This window comes from Orcinus orca, chromosome 4 (genome assembly GCF_937001465.1).
Source record: "Orcinus orca chromosome 4, mOrcOrc1.1, whole genome shotgun sequence".
NCBI lineage: Eukaryota > Metazoa > Chordata > Mammalia > Artiodactyla > Delphinidae > Orcinus > Orcinus orca.
In genome coordinates, this window is record NC_064562.1 from 21,701,457 (window position 1) to 21,716,970 (window position 15,514).

General features: G+C 39.5%; 1 protein-coding gene across 4 annotated transcripts in view; it reads left to right on the top strand.

The window, feature by feature from the left end:
* Positions 1-698: 698 nt before the first annotated feature.
* The window catches only part of NFKB1 (nuclear factor kappa B subunit 1), a 122,060-nt gene continuing 107,244 nt past the window's right edge, over positions 699-15,514 (top strand). For all 4 annotated transcript variants that reach the window (XM_004263570.4, XM_033402102.2, XM_049708849.1 and 1 more), the window contains exon 1: positions 699-832. The gene's annotated coding sequence lies outside the window, so the exon portion shown is untranslated. The remainder of the gene's footprint in view (positions 833-15,514) is intronic.

The following is a 15,514-nucleotide window of genomic DNA, read 5'->3' on the forward strand; positions in this document are numbered from 1 at the left end:
GACTCTCACAGCCTCACGGCCGACGCCTCCGCGCCGCCGGCTTCCCATCAAGAGTCGGCTCCGCGGGCGCTTCCAGGGGGCGTCTCCGTCCGCCGCTGCCCTCGGGGCTCCCGGAGCGGCGGCGGAGGAGCGGGCGCCCCGCGGGGGACGCCGGCGTCCAGGGCGCCGAACGTGCCCCCTTCGCCTGCGCCCCGCAGCGGCTCCGAGGGGTGGGTGCGGAGCTGGCCGGCGAGGCCGGGCCGGGGGCGCAAGGCACCCCCCCCACCAGGCGTGCGGGCTTCCCCCACCCCCGGCGGCGACCCCACCTCCCGCCCCCGCGGCGTGCGCGCGTGTGTCCGTCTGTCTGTCTTCTCTCTCGACGTCAGTGGGAATTTCCAGCCAGGAAGTGAGAGAGTGAGCGAGAGAGAAAGAGAGAGAAGTGCACCAGCGAGCCGGGGCAGGAAGAGGAGGTTTCGCCACCGGAGCGGCCCGGCGACGCGCCGACAGCTTCCCCTGCTCTTCCCGTCGGTCGGGCCTCTCGCCGCCGCCCTCCGCCAGCGTCCCGCCGCCAGCCTCACTCGAGAGCCCGGGGCAGCCCAGGCCGGAGCCGCCGCGGCCGGGAAGGCGGCGACGCCGTGGTCCCGCAGCCGCGCGCCCGGCGTTACCTCCGCCCGCGCTGCGGCCATGGCGCGGCGCTGACTGGCCCGGCGAGACCGCGCGCCCGCCCGGACCCGATCCGACCCGCTCCGGCTCCGGCCGGCCGCCGCCTCTTCCTTCCTCGGCCCCCAGGCCCGCGCCGCCCCGGAGCGGGAGCCACAGGCGCAAGGAGGCCGAGCGCGGACCCGCCAGCAGGGTAAGCCAGACTCGGGCAAGCGGGGGCCCCGCCGGCGAAGTGCGGCCCGACTCCCGCCACCCACCCGCCCCGCACCCCGTCCGGCCCCGCTCGGACTTCCTCATTCCTGCGCTAACCGCTCGGCTAGACCGGAGGAGGAGGTTGACAGTAGCGGAGAGGCGCATGGGCTCTGCGCGAGGGGGTAAAGGCACCTCCGGACTAAGCACGGGCCGGTCGGCCGGAGGGCCGCGGCTGCCCGCCCGGGCCGTTCTTTCTCCCCCTTCCCTCCGCCGGGCGGGAACGCGGCGCGGAGGGGAACTCGCGCAAACTTATTTTATCCCCATCTCCCCTTCCTCTGCCGGGGCGTCGGGGCTTGAGGGATGAGGGGCGCTTGGGCGCGGAGGAGTGAGGGGAAGGTGGTTGGTGCAGTGCAGAAGCAGATTTCACCTAAGGGCGTTCCACGAAATGAAAGCAGAAGTGCATGTCAGTCCTCTGGGCTGGGAAAGCCCTCCCCAGCTCCCCAAGATTGAACCGGACAGCCTTATTCCTGGTCTCCTACCTCCAGAAGAAACCCCCCACTTCACACACACACACACACACACACACACACGCACACACACACACACACCCCAACCAGGACAGGATATGCTCACCTACTATAGGACCTGTACCTTAGTTTTCAAAAGATAAGGAGGGCCTGGTACTGATCCTACAGGGCCTGCCTGGCGTTTGAGAGCGAAATTACCCACTTAGAACACTTTTTAGACACCCTGATTATGTAAAACAGTTGGACAGCTGTACCATGTGTTGTGCATGACCTCTTAAACAAAAATGATATAAACAAAGCCTATCGTGACATTTTAAAATAATAAATTTAAAAAATATATGCGCTTCCATATGCATTTTTGATAAAGTAGTCAAAATATCATCTTCTGCTTCTTCAGAACTTGTTGGTAGACGTGCTGTTCTGAGCAGAGAGATGACTGCTGTAGAAAGTGTATCTGGAAATGCAGGGTAGTTTAACCAATAGAGTAAATATTCATATTATGCTCTTCTGGTGTGTAGGTTGAACAGGAATCACATTATCAGGAGTGGTGTGTAAGAGTCAATGGCTACATAAAATTTCTCATTAATTTACTGTAGTAAATTAGGAAATTTGTACGAAGATTGGTTGATTGCTTGGCTTTGATTATCAAGATTTAAGCGCTTTTCATGGACTTTGCTAAGTCGGGTTTTTCAGTATTGCAGGTAACTAAATAACTATATTTAACTTAAAGATTTTGTTATAAAGCCCATAATCTGAGAGAATGACTGTATTACTAAACCATTTAATGGCTCTGGCATAGAAATGTTCTTCTACAGACTGGTGATCTTTGGTAAACACTAAAGCTTAGGATCAAGATGTTCAGTGCTTATTTTTCTAGCAAAATACCTCAATTGAATACACCTGAGTAGTTTAAATTGCATTCCTGTTGCTAAAACTTTAAATGGGAATCTGATTAAAATAAAGCCCTCAGCTGAAGCATGCTGTTTTCCTGATTTTAATGTTGTGCTTTCTAGAGATGAATCCTTTTACTGTTTGAGGCACTAAAGAAGTTATGTAAATAACTTAAAGCAGAGTATTTTTTTGAGCTTCTGAACTTGAGAAGACAGGAAATAAAAAGAGATTAATTTATCATGTAATTAAATTGCTAAAGTGAGAAGAGCACGTATGATCAATGGAAACATGAGCTCTCCTGAACTTACTCATCCACATTGATACCTGCAACTCCTCAAAGCCCTCTGGAGCTTATTTAGATAAAATGTCTTCCTGGGCCACAGCCTACTGGACTGAAATACTGCTTGCCGTGAATAGAAAACCACTTCTAACCTTGTTTGAAAGACTTTTTAAAGAAAGTTCTATATAATCCAATTAGGGATTGGTGGTGATTTGAAAATCTGTTTGTTTTGAACTTTCAATTTTATCTTGTGTTCTGCAGTTGGCATTCACATGGGCTGAGTAAATGCCCGGTTTTCAAACCCCGTTAGTAAATACTGGAGTATATGTACAAAAATAGTTGTTCCCCTTTGTAAGCGCTCCTTTGATCTTTGCACTTCCTTCTTCTACCTTTTAAACAGTATCATCTGTAATGACTGACTTGCACTTGGTAAAAGTTCAATTAGTCTGAAATAGACAGAATTTTAGATTTAGAGATCACAGCCCTCACATTTCTCTTGTCACTTTCCTTGGAACAAATTGACACTAGTTGAGAAACTAATATTTACGCAGGCTGTTTTTACCACTGCTTTCAGACTTCCAGATAATTGATGAAGTAAGTGACTACCTGGACTTTCAGGGATTGCTCACTGTGGTAGATGGAAGGTCTTTATAAGGAATTGGCAGCCACAGGAATCTTGGACTATCATTCAATCAGCAAGCCCTTATTTTTTACCTAATTTATGAGAGGTATTCCCCTGTTCAGAAGAGGTGAAAGTTCTGGCTTCTGGGGGAAGTGGTTACTTCATAACCTTCAATTAGTTTGAACTTGGGAGAAATAAGAACAGTAGTTGACATTTTAAAACAATAAATTAAAAAAATGATATCTGCGTTTCTATATAGATTTTTAATAAAGTAGTCAAAATATCTTTTTCTTTTTTAGAACCTATTAGTAGAAGTGCTGTTCGGAGCATAGAAATGACTGCAGCAGAAAATGTATCTGGAAATGCAGAGTAGTTTAACCAATAAGAATAGATATTCAGGTTATGCTCTTCTAGTCTACAGATTGAACAGCAATCACATTAACAGGAGTGGATATATAGGAATCAATGGCTATGCAAAATTTCTCATTAATTTCCCTTACTTTTAGTAGGAAGTTTGTTTCGTTTGGCTGATTGGTTTTCTGTTTATAATATGAATCATACAAGGTGGCATGATTGTTTTATGTTTTAAGAAGAGAAGGAGGAGGAGAAGGAACAGAATTTTCGTGCTGGGGGCCACTTTTAGATGTGCTGCTCCTACGTCTACATTTATGTCTGATCAGAGTTAATTGACAGCTGCTTCTTGGTGACCAGCAAACCATACTGAAGCAATTGACCCTGCTTTCTGAGAATGACTTCTCATTTGCTCTCTTGTATCTCCCATAAATACTGAATTCCCCTACAGTGTTCTTGGAGGTGAGCAGGTAAATCATGAGAAGCGTACATACCCCTTTGAGTTGACCCTGTCACTGCTTAGGAGACCTTAAGGGTTTTAAAGATAGAGGCATTCATTCATCTTCAGAGAGGAAAGTTGGGACTTGTGACATAGTTTAGCAAATCAGTTTGGCTCCTTGAGCATTTTTTTTTTAATCAAAAAAGATTAATATTTGCAACCAGATAATCTGGTAGAGTTAATAATTAGGGTAATATTACCAAGACACTTATCTTTGCAATATTTCATTAATGAGTATCCAGTGCTTCACTGTTAGATGAAGAAGTAGCATTCTTTTCTCAATGATGACTTTGTTTCATACCTTTGGTCTCTGTTGTTTTAGAGAGGGTTCCTGGGTGCAAATTAATACGCTTTCATATTTTCAGGTGAGGCTGGTAGACCTACCCTTGAATATCAGCTAATAGTTTAGAAACTAAGTTGTGAAATGAAATCTCACTGCTTCACTATAAAAAATTTAAACCCTAACAGTTTTACACAAAAGTGATATAAAGTGTGATTTGTTAAAGAGTATAGACTCTTCAAGAGTGTAGATTATGGATGAAAATATTTGTTAAACTTACAATATTAATCATGAAAATATTGTATTTAAACATTTTATCATCGCATTTTAAAATTTAAAAAGAAATCAATTCATTGTTATTCTTTTATATTTTTTGCAGTAATAGATTTAATTATCAGTAGTACAAGTTTCATCTGCTTTGATTTGTTGCCTGTTTTTTTTTTTTTTTTTTTTTTTTGCGGTACGCGGGCCTCTCGCTGTTGTGGCCTCTCCCGTTGCGGAGCACAGGCTCCGGACGCGCAGGCTCAGCAGCCATGGCTCACGGGCCCAGCCGCTCCGCGGCATGTGGGATCTTCCTGGACCGGGGCACGAACCCGTGTCCCCTGATTCGGCAGGCGGACTCTCAACCACTGTGCCACCAGGGAAGCCCTGTTGCCTGTTTTTGAAATTAGAATAATGAAACGGATGGCTTAATTCCCTATTACAAATTGGCTTATTACTGTTCATTTACATTTCACCATTAGGCCAAAAATCTTATAACCAGCTTTTATTCTGACCCATACTTTTGACAGATATTAATGAATTTAATCTATAGGTGATTTCTTTAAGCTGTGAAAAAAATTCTGGCTGATGGAGCCTGACTGATGCTGCAAGCACTGCTTTGTAATCCAAAGATTGTTAAAGCCTATCTAAATGAATCAATCAAAAAGTAAAACCAAAATATTTTATGACATCCGGAATAAAATATTTATGACCTATAAAAAATTGGGGGGAAAAGGTTATAGCTGGAAAACCTCAGGAACCAGCAGGCAACATTTACTATACTTTCTGCCTTCATACTGTAATGATTTTGCAACACTGTAAAACCTGGGGCCTCATCACAGGAGGGTTTTGTTCATTATTTCTCATTTGTAGCATTTTCAGAAAATTTTCCTTGGAACTCTGAATCTAACCATTTATTCTCTGTGGACACAATTTATGAAATGAAATATACCATCTACACTAGAAAAAGGTACAATGCCAACACTCCCAGGCCTGGTATTATACCTTCAGGGAGAGTCAGAACCATTTTACTGAAAACTCCTAACTTCAGTCCACTCAGCTTTGGACTTAATTAATTCTGGTTCTGACCCTGACCTCTCTTCAAATCACTTAACAAACACACATTCAAGTTTTAAAAATTAATTTTAAAAGTTGTTTACAAATACATATATGTATAATCATTTTTGTTGTTGCCAACAAACTGAGGAAGAAAATAAATGTTTACTTATATAACAAGTACATTGTAAAGCTGTCATTGTTGAAAAGTAACCTGAAAAGTGAATAGCAGCAGTGTTTGTTAGTTAGAATAATAAAATAATCCAAGTACTCTGCATATAGCTTCCCTGTGAGAAGATTTGGAGAGAACAGATAAATTTTGCTGTGTTCCATTACATAATCAGCTCAGTCTATAGCTTCTGGGCATAAACGAAAACACAGAGCTCTAATGTTGTCCCAGTCTTCACTGTGTGAATCAAAAAATGTATGGACCATTCAAACATTTCATACTGGAAAATAAAGCTTTGGATTTTTCTTAGATTTAAGCCTTTTGATATATGAGGCTCACTAGCATTTGTACATGAGATTTTCTTTTTTTGCTAACTTGAATTAAAAAACTACAAAACCTACATAAAGTTAAGCACACCTCTATAGGGAGAGCTTAATTAACATTAAATAAATAACTTGATTGCTATAATGAATTTTGTTTGTCAAAATAGTTATTTTACAAAATTATCATTTTTATTATTTATTGTGTGGTTTTACTAAACATATCACAGTATATTTCAGTGTCAGGGCATACGTATCCTTCATTTTTATCTCCAGAAATCAATTCTAATAATATTAAGCTTGAAAAAAGAAAAATTAAAAGTGATGACAAATTCCTTAATCAATCTACCTCTTCATCGGTTCTGGGTTCAAGCCTGCAATTCATTTAAATAGTGAAAATAAATTGCTTAATTGTCCTAGAAAATATGCCTTCCAAGACAAGAATTTTAGGAATGGAGAGAATGACTATTTTTTTTTTTTTTTAGTGTTTTAACATGAATCCCTGACTTATGTTTTATTGATGTTTGAAGAACTTTATCTACCAGTTCTTAACTTAGGTATAGGTTTATTTTCTAAGATATAACCATTTATTGGTGTTTGATCATTAAGACTTGATTTATAAAGTGTATTTTTCTTTTAAATGGGGGCTAGGTGTGGTTGTGAGGTCAGAGGAAAAGAATCCCTAAAAAGTTACAGCATCTAGTATAATGCTCTCTGAATAATATAAGCACCTGTATGATTTATAAAGTTACAGACAATGTGGAAGGATGGAAGGAGTATGAATGGCTGTTCATATAGAGGACATTTAAAGTAGAAAGGAAGAAACATGAAGGTAAAGAATAAAAGTTAAAGTTAATGTTGAAAACTGTGGCCAAAACAAAGGATAATGAAAGTATAGATAAAGTTTTAGTGGAGAGTTCTCTATAAAATCAGATCTTGAACTTTATTTTTGACTTAAATGTGGAAAAGAAAAATAATCTAGAAAGTAAATCAGAATTCCAGAGAAAAGGATAAATTCTGTATATCATGGATGAGAAGAGGAGGGTCATAATGAAAAGAGTGAGAGGTTGTCCTTGAATAGAACTGTTTTGTAGACATTTCACTGTGGCTTATCCTACTTTTTCTTTTTTTTAACTTTTTATCTTTTTAAAAAAATTAATTAATTAATTTATTTTGGCTGTGTTGGGTCTTCATTTCTGTGCGAGGGCTTTCTCTGGTTGCAGCGAGCGGGGGCTACTCTTCATCGCGGTGCGCGGGCCTTTCACTGTCGCGGGCTCTCCTGTTGCGGAGCACAAGTTCCAGACGCGCAGGCTTAGTAGCTGTGGCCCACGGGCCCAGCTGCTCAGCAGCATGTGGGATCTTCCCAGACCAGGGCTCGAACCCGTGTCCCCTGCATTGGCAGGCAGATTCTCAACCACTGCGCCACCAGGGAAGCCCTATCCTACTTTTGATTAATTGAAATCAATAGTCATTTCCCCCACATTCTTAAGTCAGTTGTGTTAAGCAGACCTCAGTACACTTGGGAAATTATAAAATCAAAAGCGTGGTATCTGATAACAGTTAAATACACTTCCTTGCTCTCTTGCTATATCATAGCATTTATTTGATATAATGTCTTTATGGTTTCTCCATGTGTTTACCCAGTTTCCCGTTTTAGACATTTAACTAAATTTAACAAGCACACCTTGGAAGATTTTAATACTTCCTATTTTAAAACATTGCCTTAACAGTCATTTACTTTGAAGTGCTTTTTTATGATGGGCAGGGAAAGTATCCTATTTCTCTTGAAAAGTCTAACATAATAGCCAAATAGGAATTAATCCAAGTTGAAATAGATGGATGACTGGAGAGGGGGGGCAGTTTTGCTGTACGTACTAAATATGTGTTAAACTGAAAACAATAATTTTATTGCTGAGGCACTTAAGTATCATTACATGGATGTCCCCGTCAGTATGCCAATATCAAATTTATCATCATTCCCACCCACCAAATTGCTCCTCCCAGCACATTTAGGGGATACAGTTGTTAGCCCACTGTGGTCCATTCAGTAGGTTTCCCATGCCAGAAATCTAGAAACCCATTCTTCATGCATACTCACTTATCTCCTCCAGTCCATCACCAAATTCTATCAATTCAGCCTCCTCTCATCTCCAGCATTCATCCCCCTCTCATCTCCAGCATTCATCCCTTCCTCACTGAATTTCCAGCTTTCATGTTTTTCATTTGCTCCTGATGCATAATCTCCTGCTTCTATTCCATCCTTCATTCCAGCATAAAAGTCAGCTTTCTGAAGTGAAGATCTGCTCATATCACGATCTTTATATTTCTGAAATGTCTCCATTGTCGTTACAAGCTGATTCCTGCACACCTCACCCCCACCCTTGCTCCTCACCCATCCCCTATTTCTCAAGTCATCCATATCAATTTTCAGTTCCTATCTGCCCTATTTTCTCACTTGGAATGCCTCTGCATATGCATTCCCTGTGTGAGGAGTGTGCTCTCCTTCCTAGCCATTGTGCTGACTACTCAGCCTTCAGGCATGGTGTACACATCACCATTTCTCTGTCCCTCCTCTATCCATTCTCCCTGACCTCCCCATAAAGATTTATGTGCTCCCAGTCCATGGGCTCTTGACTTCTTATGCTTTCTAGACAGAAAATATCTTGAGGGGAGGAATTTTATCTTACTTTTTATCAGCACAGCACCCAGTAAGTTTGCCAAATGAATAAGTAAATAACTAGACAAAATATTGATAGACTGCTATTGATTAAGCTGTGTGATTCTGGGCAAGTTAATTAACTTCTCTGGGTCTCATTTTCTCTCTTAAAAAAAATGAGACAGACTAAATGAGCATCTCCCTCTAAAATTATTTGTTTCTTTGATATAATAGTGTTATTTGGAAGACTCCAGATTTTCTTGCCATGTTGAGATAGGTCAACTTAAGGAAAATTCATGTAAGAAAGTACAAAGACAGTTCTTGATTATCAATATGATAAGATGAGGAACTGTCCATTTTTGGATTATGAGTTATCATTTATGGTCCCAGTCTAGCTTCTTTCTGACGTCAGGTGTTTCTGGGGTTGCATCTTTTCATAATTAATTATTCTCTACTATGAACTCATGTTCATACCTCCGAAGCAATTTAAGGCACACATGATACAGAAATTGAATATAAAATTCAGTATTTTGATTGTAAATTGCTTCAAGGTCTCACTGATTATAACTATATTTGGAGGAAGAAGATAGGGAAGTGGTAGTCTTATGAGCTGAATCCTCATCTGTCATAGCAAGAACACAATGTCTAAATTGATCAATTAAGAAAAAAGATATAAACATAGTATTTAAGGATATGAAAAGAACCCCCAGGAAAACCAAAAAGAGAAAGTTAAGAGTGTTAAAAAGTTGATCACTCGGAAAAGCAGGATTGGAGTTGGGAGGTGGTGTGGGGAACCTTTGCTTTTTATATAAGCTGTTCTACTTTTGCATAGTAGGATTTTTTTTAACCGTTAATTTATTTGAATACATGTTGAGTCCTTCCTATGTGCCAGGTTCTAGACACTGGGAATACAGTGCTGAACAAGACAGAAATCCACAATTTCATGGAGCTTATTAGATCATTTAATGTTTTCAGTTTAAGATATTTTTTTCTTATATTAGCCTTTTTAAAATTGAAGAATCACATAACCAAAAAAGGACACAAATCGTGAGATTATGGCTTTAATGAATTATCTCAAAGTGAACACACTTAACATTAAATAGACCGTAACCAGCACACCAAAAGCCCCCTTTCTGCCCCTTCTTAGTCAAGATTCCTACCCTTCAGTCTCATTTAAAAGGTTTCACTAATGACTCTTGGATTACGTAAATGTTGGTTCCGTGACTCATATTTGTCCGTGTAACAGTCAAGAGTTGACTGAATGAATTCATTACTTCAAGGTGCTAATAATGAGCTTTACACAAGTAGGCACTAACTCTCCTATTGTTAAAAGCCCTAAGGGCAGCTTATCTCAGATTTTCCTCACCGAACAAAATATGTAAGTGAAAATATTTAAAAATTAAATTTTGACATTAATTTGTCATTTATGAGTTTGAGTAGATATTTTGCTTATTGCCGAGCAGTTAAGATCAGTGACAAAGAGACACGGGAGAAAGAAGTATTCAGACCTTACCAGACATAGAGGAGAGGGTGGTTCACCCTTTTTCCTTCTCACTTTATATTGGGTTGGCCAAAAGGTTCATTCGTTTTTTTCTGTAAGATGGCTCTAGTAGCACTTAGTTATCTTTATTTTCATTTGAAACCATTTTGTTAGATTGTATGTGACAGCTGTCATATCAGCGTGCATGTAAAAAAAGACATCAAAATTGGTGACTTTTTTTTTAAATTTATTTATTTTTGGCTGCATTGCGTCTTCGTTGCTGCGTGCGGGCTTCTCATTGTGGTGGCTTCTCTTGTTGTGGAGCACAGGCTCTAGAACACAGGCTCAGCAGTTGTGGCACACAGGCTTAGTTGCTCCACTGCATGTGGGATCTTCCCAGACCAGGGCTCGAACCCGTGTACCCTGTATTGGCAGGCGGATTCTTAACCACTGCGCCTCCAACGAAGCCCCAAATTGGTGAATTTTTGTGTAGCCATTTTAATATTAAAGATGGAAAGAAAAAAGCAACATTTTCGGCCTGTTATGCTTTATTATTTCAAGAAACGTAAAAATGCAATTGAAACAAACAAAAGATTCGTGAAGTATATGGAGAAGGTGCTGTGACTGATCGAACATGTCAAAAGTGGTTTGCGAAGTTTCGTGCTGGACGATGCTCTGTGGTCGGGTAGACCAGTTGAAGTTGATAGCGATCAAATCGAGACATTAATCGAGAACAATCAACGTTATACCACGCGGAAGATAGCTGACCTACTCAAAATATCCAAATCAAGTGTTGAAAATCATTTGCACCAGCTTGGTTATGTTAATCGCTTTGATGTTTGGGTTCCACGTAAGGTAAGTGGAAAAAAACCTCTTGACCATATTTCCGCATGCGATTCTCTTCTTAAACGTAATGAAAACGTTCCATTTTTAAAACAAATTGTGATGGGCGATGAAAAGTGGATACTGTACAATAATGTGGAATGGAAGAGGTCGTGGGGCAAATGAAATGAACACCACCAACCACACCAAAGGCAGGTCTCCATCCAGAGAAGGTGAAGTTGTGTATATGGTGGGATTGGAAGGGAGTCCTCTATTATGAGCCCCTTCTGGAAAACCAAACGATTAATTCCAACAAGTACTGCTCCCAGTTAGACCAACTGAAAGCAACACTTGACAAAAAAGCATCTGGAATTAGTCAACAGAAAACACACAATCTTCCATCAGGATAACGCAAGACTGCATGTTTCTTTGATGACCAGGCAAAAACTGTTACAGCGTGGCCGGGAAGTTCTGATTCATCGCCGTATTCACCAGACATTACACCTTCGGATTTCCATTTATTTCGGTCTTTACAAAATTCTCTTAATGGAAAAAATTTCAATTCCCTGGAAGACTGTAAAAGGCACAGGATCAGTTCTTTGCTCAAAAAGAGAAAAAGTTTTGGGAAGATGGTATTATGAAGCTGCCTGAAAAATGACAGAAGATAATGGAACAAAAGGGTGAATACATTGCTTGGTAAAGTTCTTGGTGCAAATGAAAAATGTGTCTTATTTTACTTAAAAACCGAAGGCACTTTTTGGCCAACCCAATACATTGACATCTGCATATATTGAAGGGTTTATCTATAGGCATGGTCATTGTGAAAAGGCCTTCATATCTAGATTAAGGACTGAATGGTCCTCTGTATAAGGCCTAATTTTGATGCTTGCAAATTATTATTTATGTGTGTGTGTAATCGGAAGCTTGTTGTGATTCTTTCTTAAAGGAAACCATTTTCTCCCTCCAGGCCAGTTGTCACCACATACGTAGAACCAAGTATTGCTGGTCCACATGATGAATCCTTTTCTCTTAAAACATAAAGGATATATTTTTATTGATATTGTAGAATTAGTAAAAATGAAAATCCATACTAAAGTCATCATATTCAGATTTAAGAGAATGTGATCAGTTTCTCTATGTTTGATCAAAAGAATATTAATCTCTTGGGAAATCCCTGCTGTCCAGTAGTTAGGGCTCCGCGCTTCCATTGCAAGGGGCACGGGTTTGATCCCTGGTGGGGGAACTAAGATCCTGCATGCCATGCAGCCCGGCCAAAAAAAAAAAAAAAGGAATATTAATCTCTAGTTCATAATCCACGAGGTCTCCTCCTCCTCAATCTGAAAATACAAATACTCCAAATTGGTCCTCAAGACAAAGGTCAGACATGAAATTAAAATTTGGTCATACTCTTTTTTTATTACGACTTTATTTTTTTAGAGCAGTTTAAGGTTCACAGCAAAATTGAGGGGAAAGTACAGAGATTTACCGTATACTCCCTCCCCGACACATGCATAGTCTCCCCCGTTATCAGTGTTCCCCGACCACAACAGTGTGTTTGCTGCAATGGATGAACTGACATTGACACATCATAATCACCCAAAATCCAGAGTTTACACTGCAGTTCATTCTTGGTGGTGTGCATTCTGTGGGTTTAGACAAATGTATAATTACATGTATCCATCGTTATGGTTATCATACAAGAGTATATTTAACTGCCCTAAAAGGCCTCTGTGCTGTGCGTATTCATACATCCTCCCCCACCATCGTACTCTAGTTTTAGGGAGGAAGAAATCTGTAGAAGTAGAAATGTGGAAGCAAAAAGTTCAGAACAAGGTCCAGTAAGTCAAATCCCTTTTGAATGCCACCTTAGTGAAAGACCTCAAACTTTGAGTAGGTGTATTGAATTGGTTTTTATATGGAAATGGAAGGCAGCAATCTCCCCACGAGTGACATCAGTTCTAACATGTAAAGGTTTAGCCAATTTACTATAAATCTTTAGAGAACTTTTATAGATATGCAAATTTATATTCACCAGATTTTATCCTACTGTAGTGTAAACAAAAAGAAATGTTACTTAGAATGGAATCTGCCATTTGATATACATGACAATTATAATATGGTTAGAAAATGTCCAAAATATTTTTTGATCCTATAAATTTCAGTCATCTGTGATTAAGAAAACACCACAGGCAAAGATTTGTTTCTTATAGAAAGCATTAGAATGCATCCTAATCACTTCTCTTAAAAAATCCTTGCCCCCCATGGTTACAATGGACAAGGTACAGCAAGAATTTAGATGCTTCTTTCATACAGGGTAATGAAGTTATATTTACTATGTTTGTTGATTCTAAAGGCACACACCCAGTTTAACACATGACTTAATCATATATGTTTGAGGATTTTCTAGGTATCTTTCTAGTCTTGGTTTTTAATTTCATTGTGTTTGGATAATATATTTTATATGTTTTCACTTCTTTGAAATTTATTGAGACTTGTTTTGTGGTCCAACATATAGTCTATCTTGGTGAGTGTTCCATGTGCACTTGAAAAGAATGTGTAGTCTGCAATCACTGGTGGAATGTTCTGTATATGCACTTAGGTTAATTTGGCTGATGGTGTTGTTCCTTAATTTTCTGTGAAAATTACTGATGTTCTCTTGATTTGCTTTTATCAGTTATGGAGAGAAGAGTGTTAAAAGTCTTAACTATAGTTGTGGCTATTTCTGCTTCCTTTAGTTCTGCCACTTTTTACTTCATGCATCTTGAAGCTCTGTTAACATATACATACACATTACGATCATTATTTCTCCATGATGATTTGACCCTTCATTCTTATGAAATGTTCCCGTTTGTCCCTGGTAATCGTTCTTCTCTTGAAGTGTACTGTATATGATATTTTAGTATAGCCTGCTTTCTTATATTTAGTATTTCCATGGTGTAACTGGTATAACTTCCCATCTTTATACTTTGAGACTATCTCAGTCTTTAATATTAAAGTGTAATTCTCATGAAAAGCATATACCTGAGTCTTGCTTTTGTGTCCAGTCTGACCATCTCTACTTTTTTATAGGTGACTTTAGTCTATTTCTATTTCATGTAATTATTGATATGGTTGGGTTTAAGCCTACTATCTTGGTAATTGTTATCCATTTGTGCCCTCTGTTCTTTATTCATTTTTTCCTCCTTTCCTGCCATCTGTTGAATAAACCAAGTTTACTTTTTAAATTCCATTTTATGTCCTTCGTCGGCTACTTTTTTAAGTGGTTGCTCTAGGGATTATAATATGCATCCTTGAGTCTACCATGAATTAATACCGTAACATGTCATATATAGTGTGAGAATTCGATAGTGTTTTACTTCCATTTGTCCTCTTCCCTTCCTCTGTGTTGTTATTGTTATACAGTTTACTTCTGCATAGGTTATAAACCCCAAAATTTATTGTAATGTTTCTCTTGAATAACAAACAAGAAAAAAGTCTTATACTTACCCACATATTCATCACCTCTGGTGTTTATTATTCTTCCATGTAGGTCCAAGTTTCTATCTAGTATCATTTCCCTTCAGCATGGAGAACTTTCTTTAACATATCTTTTAGCAGACCTGCTGACTACACATTCTCTCAGCTCTTGTCTATTTGAAAAATGTCCATTTCACTTTTTATTTTTAAAGGATATTTTTGCTGAATATAGAATTGTTCACTGATTCAGTTTTTTCCATTCAGCACTTGCATCATTGTTTCTGATGAGAAGTCAGCTATCATACTTATCATTGTTTCCCCTTGTCCCTGGGTGCTTTTAGGATTTTTTTCTTTTTCTTATTAGTTTTTCACAGTATGGCTGTAATATGGCTAACTGTGGTTTTGTTTGTGTTTATCCAGCATGGGGTTCTTTGAGATTCTTGGGTCATGGGTTGATTTTTTTTTTTAATCAAGTTTGGAAAATTCTCCACCATTATTTCTTCAAATATTTTTTCTCTCTTCTCCCTCTTTCTGGGATTCTAAATTATACATGTGTTAAGACCACTTCATGTTGTCTCATAAGTCACTGAAGGTGTCTTAATTTCTTTATGCCTTTTTTCTCTGTGCTTCACTTGAATAGTTTTTATTGGCCATTATTCAAGTTTATTGATCCTTTCTTCCCCATTGCTCAATATGTTAATAAGTACACCTAGTGAAATTTCATTTCAGTCTAGAATTTTCCATTGGTTTTCTTTTTTAATAGTTTTCTTTTCTCTGCTGAGATCTCCTATCTGTTTATCCCTTATATCCATATTTCCTTTTACATTCATGAACATGTTACTATTGGCAGTTTTAAAGGTACTGGCTGCTCATTTCATCATTTGTGTCATATTTCTTCTTCTGAGTCACATTTTTCTACTTCTTTGCATGTTTTGTCATTTTGTGTTGCACATTGTGAATACCCCATTGTAGAGAGTATGGATCTTTGTTTTCTGTTAAAGACTGTTGAATTT